This window comes from Bubalus bubalis, chromosome 20 (assembly GCF_019923935.1).
Source record: "Bubalus bubalis isolate 160015118507 breed Murrah chromosome 20, NDDB_SH_1, whole genome shotgun sequence".
NCBI lineage: Eukaryota > Metazoa > Chordata > Mammalia > Artiodactyla > Bovidae > Bubalus > Bubalus bubalis.
Genome location: NC_059176.1, coordinates 4792680 through 4810525, shown reverse-complemented (window position 1 = coordinate 4810525; position 17846 = coordinate 4792680). Strand labels below are relative to the sequence as shown.

General features: G+C 44.1%; 1 non-coding gene across 1 annotated transcript; it reads left to right on the top strand.

The window, feature by feature from the left end:
• Positions 1 to 17432: 17432 nt before the first annotated feature.
• On the top strand, positions 17433 to 17502 carry LOC112581001. The gene has a single exon (XR_003105452.1). It is a non-coding gene; the product is annotated as a small nucleolar RNA SNORD113/SNORD114 family (small nucleolar RNA).
• The last annotated feature ends 344 nt before the right edge of the window (positions 17503 to 17846 follow it).

The window sequence follows — 17846 nt, the reverse complement described above, 5'->3', positions numbered from 1 at the left end:
TGGTGGGGGAAAGAGAAGGGAGTCAGTCACTGTAAATCAAGTGATGCAACTGACATCATGGAGCCCTGTCTTCTAGGAGACAAGCTCCGAGCCAGGCTGTCTGCCTAGAACTGAGCCCCAGCAGGAACTCTTGAGCACCAGCCTCAAAAATCCCCATTGGCCTGATGGAGAAACTGAGGCAGGAAAAGATGAAGTCCCATACTCACCGACTCTCAAGCTGGTGTGAGGGCCAGCTAGGCTGGAACCCCAGTCTGTCCGAGACTCCCCACCACACCCAGCTGCTGGAGAGAGCTCAGAGAGGCTCTGCTGAGTGCTGGGGGGTGTGGGTGGGCAAGGGACGGAGTGAGTAGTTATAAGCACCTCCCAGCAGTGGGTGCTTGAGATCCCAGCTCCTCTGTGGCTCAATCCGTTTGAAGGGCAGATTCCAAATTAGGTGGTAGCACCTATTGGCAGAGGCTTATAAAAGTGGCATTATTAACCTGACGTAGAGGGGGCCCTGCCCACGTCCAGGCAGATTGCAGATCAAGGGGGCTGGGTCTTGTTTGCGTGGACAGGGAGTTAGAGGGAGGGGCGGGAGAGCATCCGGGGGGCCCACTAGGGGCAGCTTCCTGGGCAGGACTAGCTGTGGCCGTGGATGAGGGCTTGATGGCTGAGGGCCGAGAGAGGGAGTCCCCTCCCCCAGGCAAATGCCCAGCCTAGAGCCCACTCTCAAGGGCAGGGACCCCAGCCCCTTTCCCTGACACAGACTAGGTCGGGGGGGCCCACCCTGCCCTTCAGTTTCCCCATCATCTCTGTTGGAGAGCCCCTGTTCTCGTGCCGTCCCTCCAGCCCCCACCCCGGCCACAGTGCACATCCCCAGACACCTGTCTGCTCCTCTGAGCAGTATTCAAAACAGGAGACTTCCACGTCCGGGAGGGAGGGAGCCACGGGGAGCGCTGTGGACGGGAGGAAGGAGAGGGGAACTGCGCCCCCCACTCAAAGAGGAGGCTCTGCAGCCGGGCAGGAGTTGGGTCACTTGAGATTTGTGCCAACTCACGGTGCAGTGGAATCAAGGCAGTCTGAGTTCTTCAGACACCAGCTGAGCGTCTGTGGCGCCCCCAAGTGCCACAAGGGGGCTGCCTGGGCCACATTTTTGAGCCTGGAAAGTGAGGAGGGGGAGGTAGACCCATGGGGACCGGGGCCCTGTTTGATTTTTTTTGTTTGGCTTCTGCGGAGGCAGCGATTTTGATTTTCCTTGCCAGCCCCGGATACCTGTGTGCGCCATGCGTGCCAGGGGGCTGGGGGCAGCCAGGGAGGGGCGGCTCACCCTACCTTGGGGGTGACTGCAGGCTGCGCCCCGCCCTCACTGAGAGAGGACCGCGCTGCAATGCAGCAAGCTGTGGGGAGGGTCCCGGGAGCTGGTCCGATGGCCGGCTTTCCAAAGTGGGGAAGGCAGGCTGAGGGAGGGAGCGTTTGCAGGCGGGGCAGAGGATGCTCAGGCGCCCAGGAAGCAGACTGCAGTCTGGCAGCTGCAGGAGGGCCAGAGAGGGGAGGGGGGGGTGCAGGGGGGGCAGGGGTGAGGGGCCCAGGGGTCTGGGAAGCTTGATGAGGACCTGGGCTCGGGCGTCAGTGAGTTTCCAGTGATGTCACTGACCGGAAAGAGGAGGGCTGGGGTGGGGAACAGAGGGGCTGGTGATGGTGGGGCCAGCTTGGCACACAGCTGGAGGACCAAAGCCACCTCCTCTTGTCCTCCCCAAACAGCCAAACAAGGAAAGAAAAGGGAAAAAAAAGTTTAACAAGCTAGATAGCCGAATCCTATCTGAGCTGGTCCCAGGGAAGGAGTCATCAGGTGGCCAGGTCTGCCTTGGAGAAGGCGGGCCCTTTAGGGGTCAGAAGAGGGTGCACAGTACTAGGAGGCCTTGGAAGGTGGGCAGAGGGGCCGGGGAAGGGCAGGAGTGCCTAGGAAAGGGACCAGATGGCCCTGGGCGTCCGGGGGAGAATGGGGAGATCTGAGGGATATAGCAGGGGCTGGGAGGGGTGCATAGGAGGGTCTGGGAGGTAGGGCGCTGGGGTAGCAGGTAGGTGTCTCGCTCTGCACCCTTGTGCTTTTTCTCCTTAACCTCCCCACCTTAGAATGGCTTGCTTTCACCCATCCAGGCCCCTCTCTTGTCCCCTTTCCACTCTGAGGTTTTTTTTTTTTTTTGGCCTGTGAGTCAGCCCCCTACGGCCCTCCAGGAATCAGCTCAGACCCTGGACCCCTTAGCTCTTTTATGTGGCTTCCCGTCTCCTACTTCCTTGGCTCCTGCACTTTTTAAAGATATTGTTTATTATTATTATCTTCATTTCATGACCACTGCACTTTATTTTTACATGTTGATTTTAAAAACCTTTGATTACGATTAATTTCCAACAACATAAAAGTGGAGAAAAATGGTAACCTGTTTTCATCACAATTTACCATTTTCCTGCTGCTGCAGGCCAAAAACTCCCAGCCCCTCTCCTTCTGTCGAGACTCCATGCTGTCCTTCCACGACTCCCACTTGCTCCCAGACTCCTCTAAAGCAAATTCAGACACCATACCTTTTCCTCCAGGATTTGTCAGTGCGCGTCTCTAACAAAGAAGGACTCTTTTCTGTTTTGCAAACAACCACAATGCCATTATCAAAGTTAAAAAATTAACAGCATTTTCATAATGTCATCCAATAGCTATTCGGCATTCAAATAGCCCCAACTGACTCATAAATTTCTTTTACACTCGGCTTGTTCAAATCAGTGTCCAAATTCTTTCCTGCACTTTCAAGGGTGGCACCGGGATCGTAGGAAGTAAGTGCAGCTACAAATCCAGGGGTTTGCATAGCTACTTTCCCCTTAAGTGAGTAACCCGACCTCAGGAAGCTTCAGTTTTCTCACTGAAAGTGGAGCAAATTCTGGGTCTCCGCTGGGGTCATTTAGAGGATTTGAGATAATGCACATGAAGCCCCCAGCCCTGTATTTAATACATAGCAGACATACTAGCAAACAGTGGCTGCTAGAGTTATCCTCCACCCAGCCCCCCCGGAAACTTCTAAAGAGAGGCTGGGGTAGGCAAATCAGAGTTGGCAATCATCCAGAAAACAAAAGGCTCCTGGCAGTCCAGACCCTCTGAGTGATGAGGAAAGTACGTGCACTAAATCCCAACAGAGCAGCCTAACGTCAGGGAGGCTGGGACCTCCCAGCTGGCTTGCAACTCAGTTATCCTACAGCCAACAGCAGCTGCTGCAACCTGGGACCCACTCAGGACCCCACGGGTTGCCAGTCCACTAGGTGGCACTCTCTGCTGTGTGTCCAGGAGGGACCCCCCCACCCTCACCTGCCCTGGCCACCGCCCAGTTCCAGGTGCCACAGAGGGTTGCACGCCACAAAAACATTGCAGATAATTCCTAGAAAACATCATGCAAGATACAGTGGTTTTCTTCCCACGTAAATCCTAGCCCCATTGTAGACACAGTGGGAAGGAAGATTTTAGGACCCTTTGCTCAGGCCAGTTGCTGGTATGTCCATGCGCTCTTTCAATCGTTGCCCCAGCTACGTCTGATGTCCCTTTATGTCACAGATGAGAGGACTTGGAGAGATTAGTGACTTGTCTGAGACTGGCTAGGAAGCAGGACCCAGGATCCCGACCCAGGTCTGTCGGAAGGATGGATGCATCAAGATGCACCCGTGGAGGGGTGGCTGGCCGGCTGATGAAGGCTGTTGATTTGAGGGAGTGAATTAAAGTGCAGAGGGTGGATGGATGGATAAATGAGGGGGAACAGTCAGTTTCTCACCAACACCAAGGGCTCACTCGATTTGTGAAGAGAGGTCTCCTCTGAGTGGAGCTCGCTGGGAAAGCTCCTGCCTTCTGCGCTGCCTCTGAGCACAGTCACTGTCTCAGGGGGCTCCGGGCAACAGGCGGGCTGCCAGGCGGTGGGGACCAAGTCCCAGCTGTGGTGCTTGAGCTGCTCGGTTGCAGCCCTCGGTCCCAGCTGCTTTCATGCTGCACTGAGGGCCAGAAGACAATCCCCTTGCCACTGCCTCTCCTGGATGACCGAGCCCTGAGCCCAAGCCCGTGCTCAGTCTCGACATAGTCTTCAGTCATCAGAGCAGCCCTCCACTGCAACAGCCATCGTCCTCAGTCAAGACAGAAGGAAGCTGAGGTTCGAAGTGGCCCGTGTCTTGCCCCACAGCATGTAGGGGGCAATTGCAGAGCTAGGATTTGATCCCTTGTCTGCTCTTCTACCAAACCCATACTCTCTTCCTGTTTTCTTCTCTCTCTGACCATGCCTGGGAAAAATCTGTACTCCTTGGGGTTCACCCATGTCAGACTCAGCTTCCTGGCCTGTCAGGGAGCCAAACTTCTGTCCCCCAGACCTTAAATTTATTTCTCTGGCAACTCCTTCTCTGCTTCATCTCACTTTTAATTATCACAAATGTAGGGGTCAAACTTATCATTGACATCCTGCAGTGCAGTTATCTAAGTTATGAGTTAAATTTATGGTAGCTCCGATTATGACTGAATGCTCAGGGAAGCAGAGGTCGACTCTAGAGGCAGAAGGCGTGCAAGGCAAGGAGAGAGGGGAGCAGACAGGGGGCTGAAGGGGCAATCAGTGGTGTCCCTGGAGACCTGGCTTAAATTCAGCAGTTGTGTTTTGATAATCTGCTTAGGGGCTAAGTCGTGTTACACATACTCCAGATGCTCAGATTTCAACCCCAGCCCTGCCATTAATTAATTTTGTGAATTTGGACAAAGTGTTTAACCTCTGTGCCTCAGTTTCCGCATTTGTAGTCTGGAAATACCAATAGTGTTCGTACTTTCTTAATGGGAGCTTGAAGATGAAATGAGTCAAACACTTAAAGTGCTTTGAGCAATGTGTCCCATATGGTGAGGATGCAATAAAAATTTCATTATAATTAAAATTGCAGTTGTTATTGCTGTTGTCCATGAGATGGCATTTAGTATGTCTGACTGGTAATCTTTATCCATACTTTACAGGCAGCTGAATAGGTACCCATAGAGGTGTGTGAGCCTTTGCCTTTGGAGAGGGCAATCAGTGAAATAGGAAGACGAATATGCATTGACGATTTCATTTCTAGTTATGTACACAAGAGTTATATGTACCCAATGGACATGATCCATTTGATGAAAGCTTAAGCCTTGCAGTAGGTGAATCTGCCCTGCAGGAATTTTCTTGGGGGTCTTGAGAGTTTTAGAGAGATTGGATGGGAGCTGAGAAGAAGCTGAGTAAGTGAAGGGCAAGATGAAGAAATAAAATTGTCTTGGTTAAGCTTCATGGCTTCTGGAAGCAGCGGGCAAGTTCTCGATGTGTACTCTCTCCAAACTTCTCTCATGACGTGTTTTTTTTTTTTTTTTTGGTGGGGGGTGCAGGGGAGCCTAGAAAATAGCCACCTTAGACATGTTTCTTGTTTGGTCTTTTGAGGTTGGCCAGTTGGCACAAAGAATGGTTCCAGTTGAGTCTCACAGCATGTGAGACACGAGGGTGGGGTGACCTCCTCCCATTCCTGGGCAGAACATTTGCAACTTAAGCCTAGGTGGCGTGTGGCTGCGCGTGGGGTGGCACCAGGGGGAGCGAATGCATTTGGATGCCCTAACACCCATGCGGTAGGAGATGGGTTTAGCATCTCTGCTGACTTGCTGGGCCATGCTGGGCAGATTTTCCCAGGATGACCTGATCCCGGAATCCATGCAAGTCCTGTGGGAACTGTCAACCACTGCCATCTCCTCCAAGAAGGTTGGCTTATGTGTCCAGGACTCTTAGTACATCCTGGAGATGCCTGTGTGGCAGGGCAGATGAACCCTCCTGTAGGACCACCGTGCATTCACACACTCACTTTATGGGCTGACAGTTGGATAGCAGAGAGCAAGAGCTACTGCAAAAATGAGGCACTGGGCTTACATGATTAAGGCAGGCTGAGGCCAGGCTCTCCACCCTGGCTGCCAGCATCTTCCTAGCTGTGTGACCGCTTGTAAGTCACTTAACTTCTCTGAGGCTCTGTTTCCTCGTGTGTTAAATGAGACTAATCATGCCTTTACTCAGATATCACCTTCTCAGTGAGACTTTCTCCTTCTTGGTGTTTCTTCTTTTTTTTGACCATGCCCTGTGGCTTGTGGGATCTTAGTTCCCTCACCAGGGATCGAACATGGATCCCCAGCAGTGGAAGCATGGAGTCCTAACTGCTGGACCTCCAGGGAATTCTCTCTTGTTTTCTCTCTTTCTTTTCCCTGTTTTGTGTCCACCCCCACAGTTCTTATCAACATCTTATAAACTGTATATTGTACTTATTTTGAATATTATCTATTCCTGTCTCCACCTGCAAGGATGTTAGCTGTCAGATTTTGTCTGTTTCATTCATTGCTGTCTTCCCTGGCCTGTATCTGGCACCAAGCACATGCTCAAAACTTTTCTGGGGGGGAAAAGAAAGATGCTGTTGAATTGTTCTCATCCCAGAGCATTGTCAATGACTGCAAAGTAGGCAGCATGGTGCCTGGTGGAGAGTGTCCATCCAGTAAATGTTGGCTCATTGCGATGATCGTGTCTTATTCACAGGACCGTTGTGAAGATCAGATGGGACGTTGTACGCGAAGGCATGCTGTGGACACTACATGCCTGGGCAAGAGGTACAGCTTGACGGTCCTCTGTCTCTTTGAGGAAACTTGCACTTGAACTTTATGCTTTTCATTTTCACACCCTCTGGGAGGGAGGGAAGCCCGGGAGATCACTGACCCCTGAGGTTCAGCAGGGGGAGCGCCCAATGCCCCGAGGTGGGGTCAAGGCAGAGGCAGGAGCCTGGGTTGGGATCCCCAGCCTAGGGGTCTTCCCATGACTTCCTTATCTAGGTCCCCACGTGGGTATGTTTGTGTGCATATATTACATCATATGCATAACTGCATATGTTTTAACATATGAACATAATAGAATATGTTTTAACTTGTCATGTATTTTTTATTTTTCATGCCTGGGAGTTGCTCTGGGGCCAGCACGTTGGGCTCCCACCAGGCCAGTCTGGGAGGGCAGGAAGGAAGCTGGCTGTGTCTTGTCACTAAGGGTCATGGTTTTTTCGTTTCTGGGAAACAATGCGAACATCAAGAATCTCAGGGCATGGACTCCCCCGAAGGCAGGCCCATTTCATGAAATGAATTTTAGTTTTACAAAGCGCATCCCTTAGTTGGATTTCTGTTTTCCAGGGCACTTGTTTAAGCTTTGATGCCGGGTCCAAAAAAGAACAGATCCCAACAATTTCCGGCCCGAGGCCCATCCTTTCGGAAACCCTCGGCTTGGCCTGAGCATCGAGATCACTCGTTTCTCTAATCAGATCGGGGGTGTTGGACCCGCGGGGTGGGGGGGGGGGCGACGTGGGGGTGGGGGAGGGGCAGGGTGAGCGCAGGGTGGGAGCCGCTTGTGGAAAGGTGTGTAGTCTCATGCACAGACCAGGCAGTCCCCGCACTGGACCCTCACGGGTGTCGCTGTCCGCAGTCGACCGGTCGCACGAGTCTGGGGCACAAGGCAGAGAAGCCAGGTCACGTCTCTGCAGTTACACCGCTCACGAGTGCCTGCTGGGGTGGAACCTGGTCTGTCTGTCTGTCTGGCACCACACAGCTGCTGCAGACGGAAGAAAGATGTGGGGGAGGGGCTCAGAGCTGGGGAGGGAAGGGCTGGGTTCCCTGGCGGACTTTGGCATGCAGAGAACAGCGGATGCTGCCTAGGGACTGCTGCCGTGACTGCGGGTGGGGAATACGGCCATAGAGAGGTTAGTTTTCTTTCCCGATGCGGCCCAGCTAGCCCAGACTGGAGGCGGGTGTGGAGGCCCTCAGTGTGGCGCCAGCACACGTGCCTCGGCCCCGGGCCGCGCTGCCTCGTGACCGCCAGCGCGGATAGAGAGCCTCCGCTCCTTTTACTACCCCTTGATGGGTGTGCTCGGAAGCCCATCGTGTGTATTTAATTCTCCCCCTTGACACAGGCCCTGCGGCCCAGCCAGCCACTGAACTGTGGAAAATACTTTTTAAGAATACATATGTGGTGAAATTTTAAAAGGGGAAGGGAAGAGGACATGGCGGGTATGGGGGTCCTTGTTTAAGGTAGAGGGCAGCAGGGAACTAAGAGGGGGGCGCTGAAGGTGGGGGCCCTGCGTGGTTACTGTACTGCTTCGTGTAGTCAGTAAAGTAAGAGGGGCATCGGGAGGAGAGGGGGTCAGGGACCAAGGATTGCGGTTCATTCTTCACAACCGAGGGATGTGAAAAAGAGATCAGAGTGGTTTGTGGTCGTTCATTTTATCATTAAAAAAAAATCAAAGAATAAAGAAATAATGGCCTTGAGTAGCACAGGTGTGAAAATGGGTCTGCAGAAAAGGTGATGGTTAATCCAGGTATGCTAACCTGGCATTAACACACAGAAAGGTCTGGGCTGTTTTCTTCTTTTTCATGGGGGTTTATGTTGCATAGAATGGGCACACGAGGGTTTGTGCGCCAGAAGAGATCTTGGCTGTGGGAAGGGAAGTGTAGACAGATAAAAGCAGGCATTACTGAGTGTTTGCTGCATAGTTATTGTACAAATGAATGAATGCACAAATCGAATTAAAGAGAGCCAAGCAAGCGCCACTGATGACTGTGTTTTCAAACAAGCGTTATGACTAATTTAGTTCTACCCAACAGTAGTTATTAAAAATAACAAAACAAATACCCAGTAAGTTTTAGGCTGTTGGGACTGTGGGTAGGAGGTGTATTTACAGGTAGGTAGAATAATCCCAGGGACGGTGGAGCCTGGTGGGCTGCCGTCAATGGGGTCGCACAGAGTTGGACACGACTGAAGCGACCTAGCAGCAGCAGCAGCAGCAGCAGCAGAATAGTCACTGGTCTTGGGCAGAATGGTGGCTTCAGGTGTTTTTGATATATTATTAGGCGTGAATTAGATGAGTAAATAAAATACACGCCAGGAGGAGAGGCAAGACTGGGCCACCAAAGATCACGTTCTATGGATTTTGGCTTAAGATTAACCCATTTACATACAATTGTGGACTATTTAAAACAGCAATACAGAAACTCTCGCCTCTGTAGATCAGAAGCATTGGTCTGTAAGGACTAATCGGTATTTTTGTTGTGGATTAGTGCTGAGTTCATGTGTGCTTGTATTTCAAAAAACTAAGTAAAAACAAGAAAAAGGACAACTAGGAAACAAGGATGGGAATAACAAGGAAAACAAGGATGGATCAAAGATCATCATTATCACAATTCAGCCTAGCTGAGTCCAGTAGGAAGAAGAGCAGGGCTGGGTCTTCTGTAAGAAAGAAGCATAGAGACAGATGCTTGTCATAGTCACTGGGCTTGTTTTTGATTAGGGTGGTGAATTCATGCACGTTTATTGTAATAAATACAATTATTAGATGGAAAATACGTACAATGAGAGCTATATTGGGCCAGTGATGAGAATGTGTGAGGAACTGAAGATGGTGATTAATCCTGTGCTGCTCACCCGACGACCGTTAGAGAAGATCTGGGTTGTTTCACCGTTTTGAATATCTGCCTTGTGTTCCACAGCGTGGAGGCCCCAGAGTGGGTCTGATGACACTGTTGATGAAGATCTTGGCTGTGACCTCTGTGGGAGATGAACCACGGACCAACCAATGTGAGTGATGGGTCGTGGTGGTGTTTTACGGTTGGGTGGTTGGTTGATGGGTGCATATGCACTGTTGAACATAAATGGGCACAAATAAAATCAAAGATGGCCAAGCATATACCAGTGATGAGACACCGTCCTGAGCTCAGGATGAGGAATCTCATTTGGCCTGTCACTGAATTAAAAAATAATGTAACTGGGCTGTTCTCTCTGTAAGAAATGAGCAAATAAAAAAGTAATTATATATGTGGATCATTATGTTAATTATATGTATATGTGTGTGATTATATTATACATTAATAATATATATGTTTATATAAATATAATTGTTACTTTCCCTTAGCCTTGGGATGAATAGTGTGTCCTTATATGTTTATTGATTTATTATAAAGAAATGGGTGTTTATATTAGTAAAATCAAAATTAGTAAAATCATGGACTAAAGAAGATGATATAGCGTGACCCAAGATTTAGGACTACACAGTTCTGCAAATTTGAAGGACATTGAGACAAAAATATGCTATTTCATTTATTTTAGTAGCATTCTACTATTATGCACTATGGTTTTAGCAACATTTTCCTATTGGTGAAGTTTAGACTGTTAACTCAGTGAGAGATGCACATAGAAATGAAAAGAATTGGTAGCTTATTATATTTTGGGTAAGATTCATGAGTATCCTTTTATTGTTTTTTTTTTAAAGGGATACATAAAATTTAAAAGGACAAAGCACAGAGCAGAGAGGATAATGTTTCATAAACTAAGGCTGATTAATTCAGTTCTACACAAGTGAGACTCATTAAAAATGATCCAGGCTGTTCATTCTTTTAAAAAGTTGCTTTCTGTTGCATGAAATAGACACAGCATAGTTTATTTAATCATGCAGTTTTTATGAGAATTTTGACTCTTATTTGGGTGATACGGATAAGGCAAAGAAAATGTAAGTAATAGTTGATGTTCTTAAATCTTCAGCTAGACAGTGGTTCAAGGGTGTTCATAAGTAAGTAAATGAATGAATGAACAAATTAATGAATAAAATGAGAGGGCAAACATGAGTCACTAATAATATTTAATTATTCCAGAATTAAAATTTTTCTGACTCTGTACATGGGGCTTCCCTGGTGGCTCATGTGGTAAAGATGCTGCTTGCCAATATACGAGGGTTCCATCCCTGGGTTGGGAAGATGCCCTGGAAAAGGAAAGGGCAATCCACTCAAATCTTCTTGCCTGGGAAGTCCCGTGAACAGAGGAACCTAACTGGCGATAGTGCATGGGGTTGCAAAAGAGTCAGACAAGACTTACCAACTAAAACAACAATTCTGTACATCCCAGGTCCATTTAAAGTATGGGTAAGGAGTAGATATTCAGTATTCCTGTTTTTGCATGATGGTGTGTTGGATGTTAATTTCAGTGCTAAAAAATTAATAAATTATTTATTTACCAGATCTCCTGAATTTCAGGCAGATTCTTTACCATCTGAACCACGAGGGAAACCCATAATAAACATATAAGATACAGAATATCCAAAATGTAGACTGGTGATGGGACCGACCCAAAGATGAAAGGATTATGGATAATTTAGTTCTATGCTTTTGACTACCGTAACCTCGCATGTTTCATTCCTCTTACCAGCTCTTTTGTATTTGATTGTGTGTATGTGCTTAGCTGATTTAAACAGCCCTCCATGGATAAAGATTTAGGCTATTAACTCATTGAGCAAGGACCACAAACGGAGATGAAAGACAGCGTTGGTGTTCTACCTGTGGAGTCAGAGACTGGATTTATGGATGTTAATTAAAACTCCTTTAGAAATGATCAAATCAAACCAAGGAGAATCCGCATAGACCAATGATAAAGAAGTATGAACAGTCCCATTTAGCTTCATTAGAAACAGTTCTAGCCTATTACCTACAGGTAAAGAATGTATTTTATGTCCAATAGAAATTTCTGCACTGATGGACATGATCTGTAATTTGTTCTGTTCAATATGGTAGCCACTAGCCACATGTGACTAGTGAGCACTTGAAATGTGGTTAATGAAGATGGGGAACTGAATTTTTAATTTTACTTTATTTTTATTAATTTAAATTTAAAAAGTCATATATGGATAATGGCTACTCTATTAGTTGCATTGGGTGGTTAGTTAATGAGAATTTCTTGAATATTAGGTATGAATAATTAAATACATAAATTAATAAAAGGGTTAATTATGGGCCAGGGATGAAAATGTACCATGTAAAAAACATGATAATTAATCCAGTCCTGCATGGCTGAGATTCACTGGCACAAAAGTCTTTGGTTCATGAAAAATAGACGTAGGCTTATTCATTTATTTTATCAACTATTAAGTATACTTTGAATGCATGCCCCAAAGTTTGTGTGAACATTTCTCTAGTGTTGAAGGTTTGTGTATTTTGGTAAGAGAGTATCAAGCAGTTATTTTTAAGGTTGTAGTTGGTAGGTTGAAAAGTCATTTTGCAGATACTCATTGTAATAATATTGTTTATTTCAAAAAAATGAGTAATGAATAATAGAGACTCCATGTATGATGCAAGGAAGAGAATATGCCATGTACCAACATTTGTGGTTAACATATCAATAGTACCTGTTGTCCATGAGAAACGTGCAGACAGGTGTTACTAATTGTCAGTACGTGTTCAGAACTAAACAAGGGCCAAAGAAGAAAGTATATCATGAAGCAAATATTTGTGTTAATACCTTTCTGTACAGTTGAAACTAATTTCATAAAGTAAGAGTTTATGGGTAAGAATTACAAAGATTTAGCTACCTTTTATCCATGCCTAGTATATATACATACATTACTGAGAAATCCCATGGACAGGGGAACCTGGCAGGCTAGAGTCCATGGGGTTACAAAAGAGTCAAACACGGCTGAGTCCACAGCGACAACAAATTGCTGAGACGGATAGACATTATAGTTTTTGTTAGGTTTGATGGTACCTTCGTGGTGATTTCATTGACTATGTTATAAAAAACCAATAAATGAATACATTCTTAAAAATAAAAGGGAGGAAATGTATGAGTCATTGTTGTGATAGTGCACCATAACAAGTACCCCACAATTTCATTGGCTTACAGAATAACAATCGTTACAATAGTAGTGTTTATTTCTAACACAGGTGTCTTGCAGCATTTGTGCTCTAGGCTGTGGGTTGACTTCACTTCTTGCCTTCTTATTTGAAGTCCTTAGGTAAAGGAGTTGTAGTGTCTGGGTCATGCTTGTCTTGTAGTGAAAACTTGAAACTCCAGAGGCCAAGCAAAACCACCTCCGTACCTTTTAAAGCCTCTGCTCGGACGTTGCACATGTGCTCGGCTGTGTCCGACTCTGCAGTCCTGTTGACTGTAGCCGCCAGGCTCCTCTGTCCATGAAATTTTCCTGGCAAGGACACGGGGTGGGTTGCCATTTCCTTCTCCAGGGGATCTTCCTGACCAACGGCTTGAACATGTGTCTCTTGTGTCTTCTACATTCGTAGGCAGATTCTTTACTACTTTGCCACCTAGGAATACAACGCTATAAATATATCCATACGTTTGCTCTCTATTATCTGTTTCTGTTTTGCATATATATTTACGTATATTATTCTTTATTTCCACACATAAGTTCTATCATACAGTTTTTGTCTTTCTCTGCCTGACATATTTCACTAAGCATACTATTCTTTAGGCTCATCTGCATGGCTTTAAATGGCAGAAATTCATTCTTTTTTATGACTGAGTAGTGGGCCTTCCCTGATAGCTCAGTTGGTAAAGAATCTGTCTGCAATACAGGAGACCCCAGTTCAATTCCTGGTTTGGAAGGATCTGCTGGAGAAGGGATATTCTTGGATTTCCCTTGTGCCTCAGCTGGTAAAGAATCCACCTGCAATGTAGAAGAGCTAGGTTTGATCCCTGGGTTAGGAAGATCCTCTGGAGAAGGGAGAGGCTACCCACTCCAGTATTCTGGCCTGGAGAATTCCATGGATGGTATAGTCCATCAGGTCACAAAGAGTCAGACATGACCAAGCAAGTTGCACTTTCACTATCAATATACCATTATATATACATACAGACACACATAAAATATACATATGTATATGTGTATATATATATACATTTTAGTATATATGTAGATATGAAATTTTCTTTATCCATTTGTCTGTTACTGGAGACTTGGATTGCTTCTGTATCTTGGCTATTATAAACAGGACTGCTGTGAACATTGGGGGGCAAGTATCTTTTTGAATTAATATTTTCATTTTTTACCAGATATATCCTAGGACTGGAATTGTTGGTTGATATGGTAGTTTTATTTTTAGTTTTTAAAGGAATCTCCATACTGTTTTCCACAGTGGGTGTACCAGCTTGCATTCCTTTCATATCCTCTCTAACATTTTTTTTTTTGTAGACTTTTTGATAATAGCCATTCTGACAAGTGATACCTCATTCTTATTTTGATTTGCATTTTTCAGATAGCAATAAGAACATCTTTTCATATACCTGTTAGCCATTTGTATGTTTTCTTTGGAAACTTGAAACTTGGAATGAACTTGGAAATTCAAATCTTCTGTCTATTTTTGGGGGGTTGTGTGTTTTTATGATATTGAGTTGTGTGAGCTTTGATTTACTCTTACAATAGACATAGGATTAAATTAATGCATAACTAATTGAATTAAATAATAGACAAATAGATAAATACATAAAAAGGATCAAGAATGAATACTGGTGAAATATGCAGGGAACAAACTTTTAGATACACTTGACTTTGTTTTTCTTTCAATTGTATTTATTTATTTATTGGCTGTGCCTCGAGGCTTGCGGGGTCTTAGTTCTCTAACCAGAGATTGAACCTATGGCCCCCTTTGTGGAAGTTCACAGTCTTATCACTGGACCACTAGGGAAGTCCCAGATTAGCCCAACTTTGAATGATTGAGGTCCATTAAAAGACAAGATAAAAGAAAATGGTTCATTCATTTTACAGTTGTTTCTATTTCACTTCATTTATTTATTTTACCATGGTTGATTTACACATTCTGCTGGGAATAAAGATTTAGACTTTTAATCTGTTGAGACTATTGAGTTGGAAAATTGTTAGTGAAGTAAAATAAGGTGTTCCTGGATTGTTTTGTTGCACATTTAAAATCTGAACAAATTCAAGAAACATTAAAGAACCAAGAATTGCTATTATGAGTGTGGATTTGCATGAAATCCCACAGTGAGGTCCCTTATAGACACAGTGTTTTAGTTCTGAGAGAAATGAACAAAAACCAGAAGTTAGTAATATTCTTAAAGTCTTGCTTTATGGTTATGAAGGCTATTGATTCATTATTAATCAATCAATAAATTAACTAATAAATGTATAAATGAATAAAGAAGAATGTCCCAGGCCTAGATCACTGATGAGTACTCTGAGGTGTCCAAACCAAGGATTTTGACTAACCCCGATAACTCTGAGGTTTTTAGAAACAAACCTAATTTACAGCTTTGGTGGGATACAAGATTATCACTGAAGTTAGGAATACAGGCATTGATAGATCTTAGGGGTAGATCCTTTTATTAGTGAATCAATAATGAGTAAATAAACAAACATATTATTTAATGAAGACAAAGAGATAGAGTGAGATAACCACAACAATGAGAGTGCATAATGAGATATCAATTATTCTTGAAACATTTCTGTAAAGTTGAATTCCAATGAATAAAGGGACCAGGGTGTTTAACATGTTGATCAAGAGCCTATGGGCAGCTTTATGTAAGAGTCAGTGTTGTTTTGGGTTGGTGGTTGTTAATTTTATTAAGAAAGGGGAAAAATGGAAATACAATAATTGATCACAGAACTACCTAACTAAAGAGGATCAAGCATGGGCCAATATTAAGAATTCATGATATGAGAAGAGATAGTATTTAATCGGATTGTCTCAACCAATATCATTTTTGAAAAATATGTTTAGTTGTTATTCTTTGGGTGTTGAGTTTATGGGCAGATGTTAGTGTTATTTTGGATTCTTTCCTGGGGTACGTAGGTGATATTATTGTTAGCTAATGAAGGAGTGAGTGAGTGAAAGTCACTCAGTCGTGTCCAACTCTTTGCAACCCCATGGACTATACAGTCCATAGAGTTCTCTAGGCCAGAATACTGGAGTGGGTAGCCTTTCCCTTCTTCAGGGGATCTTCCTAACCCAGGGATCTCGCCCAGGTCTCCCACACTGCAGGTGGATTCTTTACCAGCTGAGGCACAAGGGAAGCCTAAGAATATTGGAGTGGGTAGCCTATCCCTTTTCCAGCAGATCTTCCCAACCCAGGAATCAAACTGTGATCTCCTGCATTGCAGGCAGATTCTTTACCAACTGAGCTATCAGGGAAGCCCCAGTGAAGGAAGAGGTTATTTAAAAGAGGGCAGATATAGACCAGTGAGGATATTGTATCATTAAAAATCATATATTCATCTGACTGTACTTTTCTGATGTTATATAAATAAAAGGGGATTGGGCTATGCCCGCTTTAGGTAAAGAACTGTAGAGACAGTTATATATATATATCTGTATAGATATATATCTAAAACATTACAATAGTGTTTTAGACCACTTGGCATTTGTTTTGAAAAAAAATGGACAAGTTATTCCACAAGTAAACAAATAAAAAATAAATATATGAACGAAGTCATAAAGTAAGGTCAAGCATGGTGAGAGAAAATGTGAAGAAAGAATGATGTAAACTTACCACACTCAAATCAAGGAAGACCTATAAAGATGGTCATGTCGGCTCTTAACTGTGTGGGTAGGGTTTGACGGAATTAGGAACAGACGTAGTTCGTAATTATTATACTAGGATATAGAGGTAGCAGTTGCCATCATTCCGTACATTAATAATTTAAAAAATAAAAAGAGAGCCGTTCTTGGGATAATTGAATGTGATTAGAAGGAGATTTTATGACAGATTTGTTTCAGCAAGACTAAGGTCTCTTAAAATAATCTACACTGCATCTTCAGTTTTCTAAAACCCGTGTTTTACTCCACAGATTCAACGTACCTAATCTGATTTATTCATTACCAGTGATGATGATCTTGTCTGTCACTTCTGTGGATAGAAAGCAAAGGGACTCATGTAAGTAACAACGTTTGTGTTCTTGGTTTGTGGTCCATGGAACTGTTTCAAAGGAATGAGTGGCTATTGCAAAGTCAGAGGAAGCCACAAATGGTCCAGTGCTGAGAATGTGTCATGAACCATGGATTAAGAGCGATCCCTATTAGTGCAACAGAGGTCCGTTAAAAACAAAGTTTGAAGTTTTGCATTCATTTTTGCAGTTGCTTAGTATTCCATTTTATTTTTGTACCACATTGTAGGAGTATTTCTCAGTTGATGACAGTCTAGGTTGTTAAATCCTGGAGGAGGGAGCGCCTAGCCAGATAGAAAGTATTGTCAGTCCTCTAGTTGTGAGGTAAGATAGTAAGTTCATTGTACTACTTCTAAAATACAAAGAAATTACATGAAAGCTGAGCAAGTAGAGAGTCATAAAACACATGGGAAGGGTATGAAGCAAGGTTATTGATTAATCTATATTGAAACACTGAGATTCAATTAAAAATAGACCTCATTTGTTAACTCTGTGCGAAATAAATAGTTGTAAACAGCTCTGTGCAATATTCAAAGATCTTGCTCTTAGGTTTCTGTGATTCACAGAAATCAATTTTTTTAAAAAATCAATGAAACCATGAATGAAATGATAAATAATGAATGCATAAATAATCCATAAGCAATGTATAAGTAGATAAATAAAGAGTATTGAAGTAAATAAAAAAAGAGTATTGAGCTTGGATCAGTGATGAGAGTTCTGGGGTATATGAATCAAGAATTTTGATTAAACCCTAACTCTGAGGTCCATTAGATAAAGAGTTGGTTTTTTCCCTTTTAGGGGATAGAGTTTAGGGAAAATTGGGGATCTGTTCTTGGGTCTTAGTTGTTCCTCATTATGGTGTTTATTGATGTAAATGAATCAGTGAATGCATGAATGAATAAATAAATGTGTAAGTTAATGAAGACAAAAAGGGTCACATGTGGGTATCCATGTTGGCATTCAAAGTTGGTGGGAGGATGATATAGTCATATATTTCTGTGGGTAATAAGCCTGGTGGAAATTGTTAGCATTTTTGGTATTCAAGTATACAGTGTGTAGATTCTCAGGTAACTGAGATAATATGATTTATCTTGAATGATTATTTTAAAAAG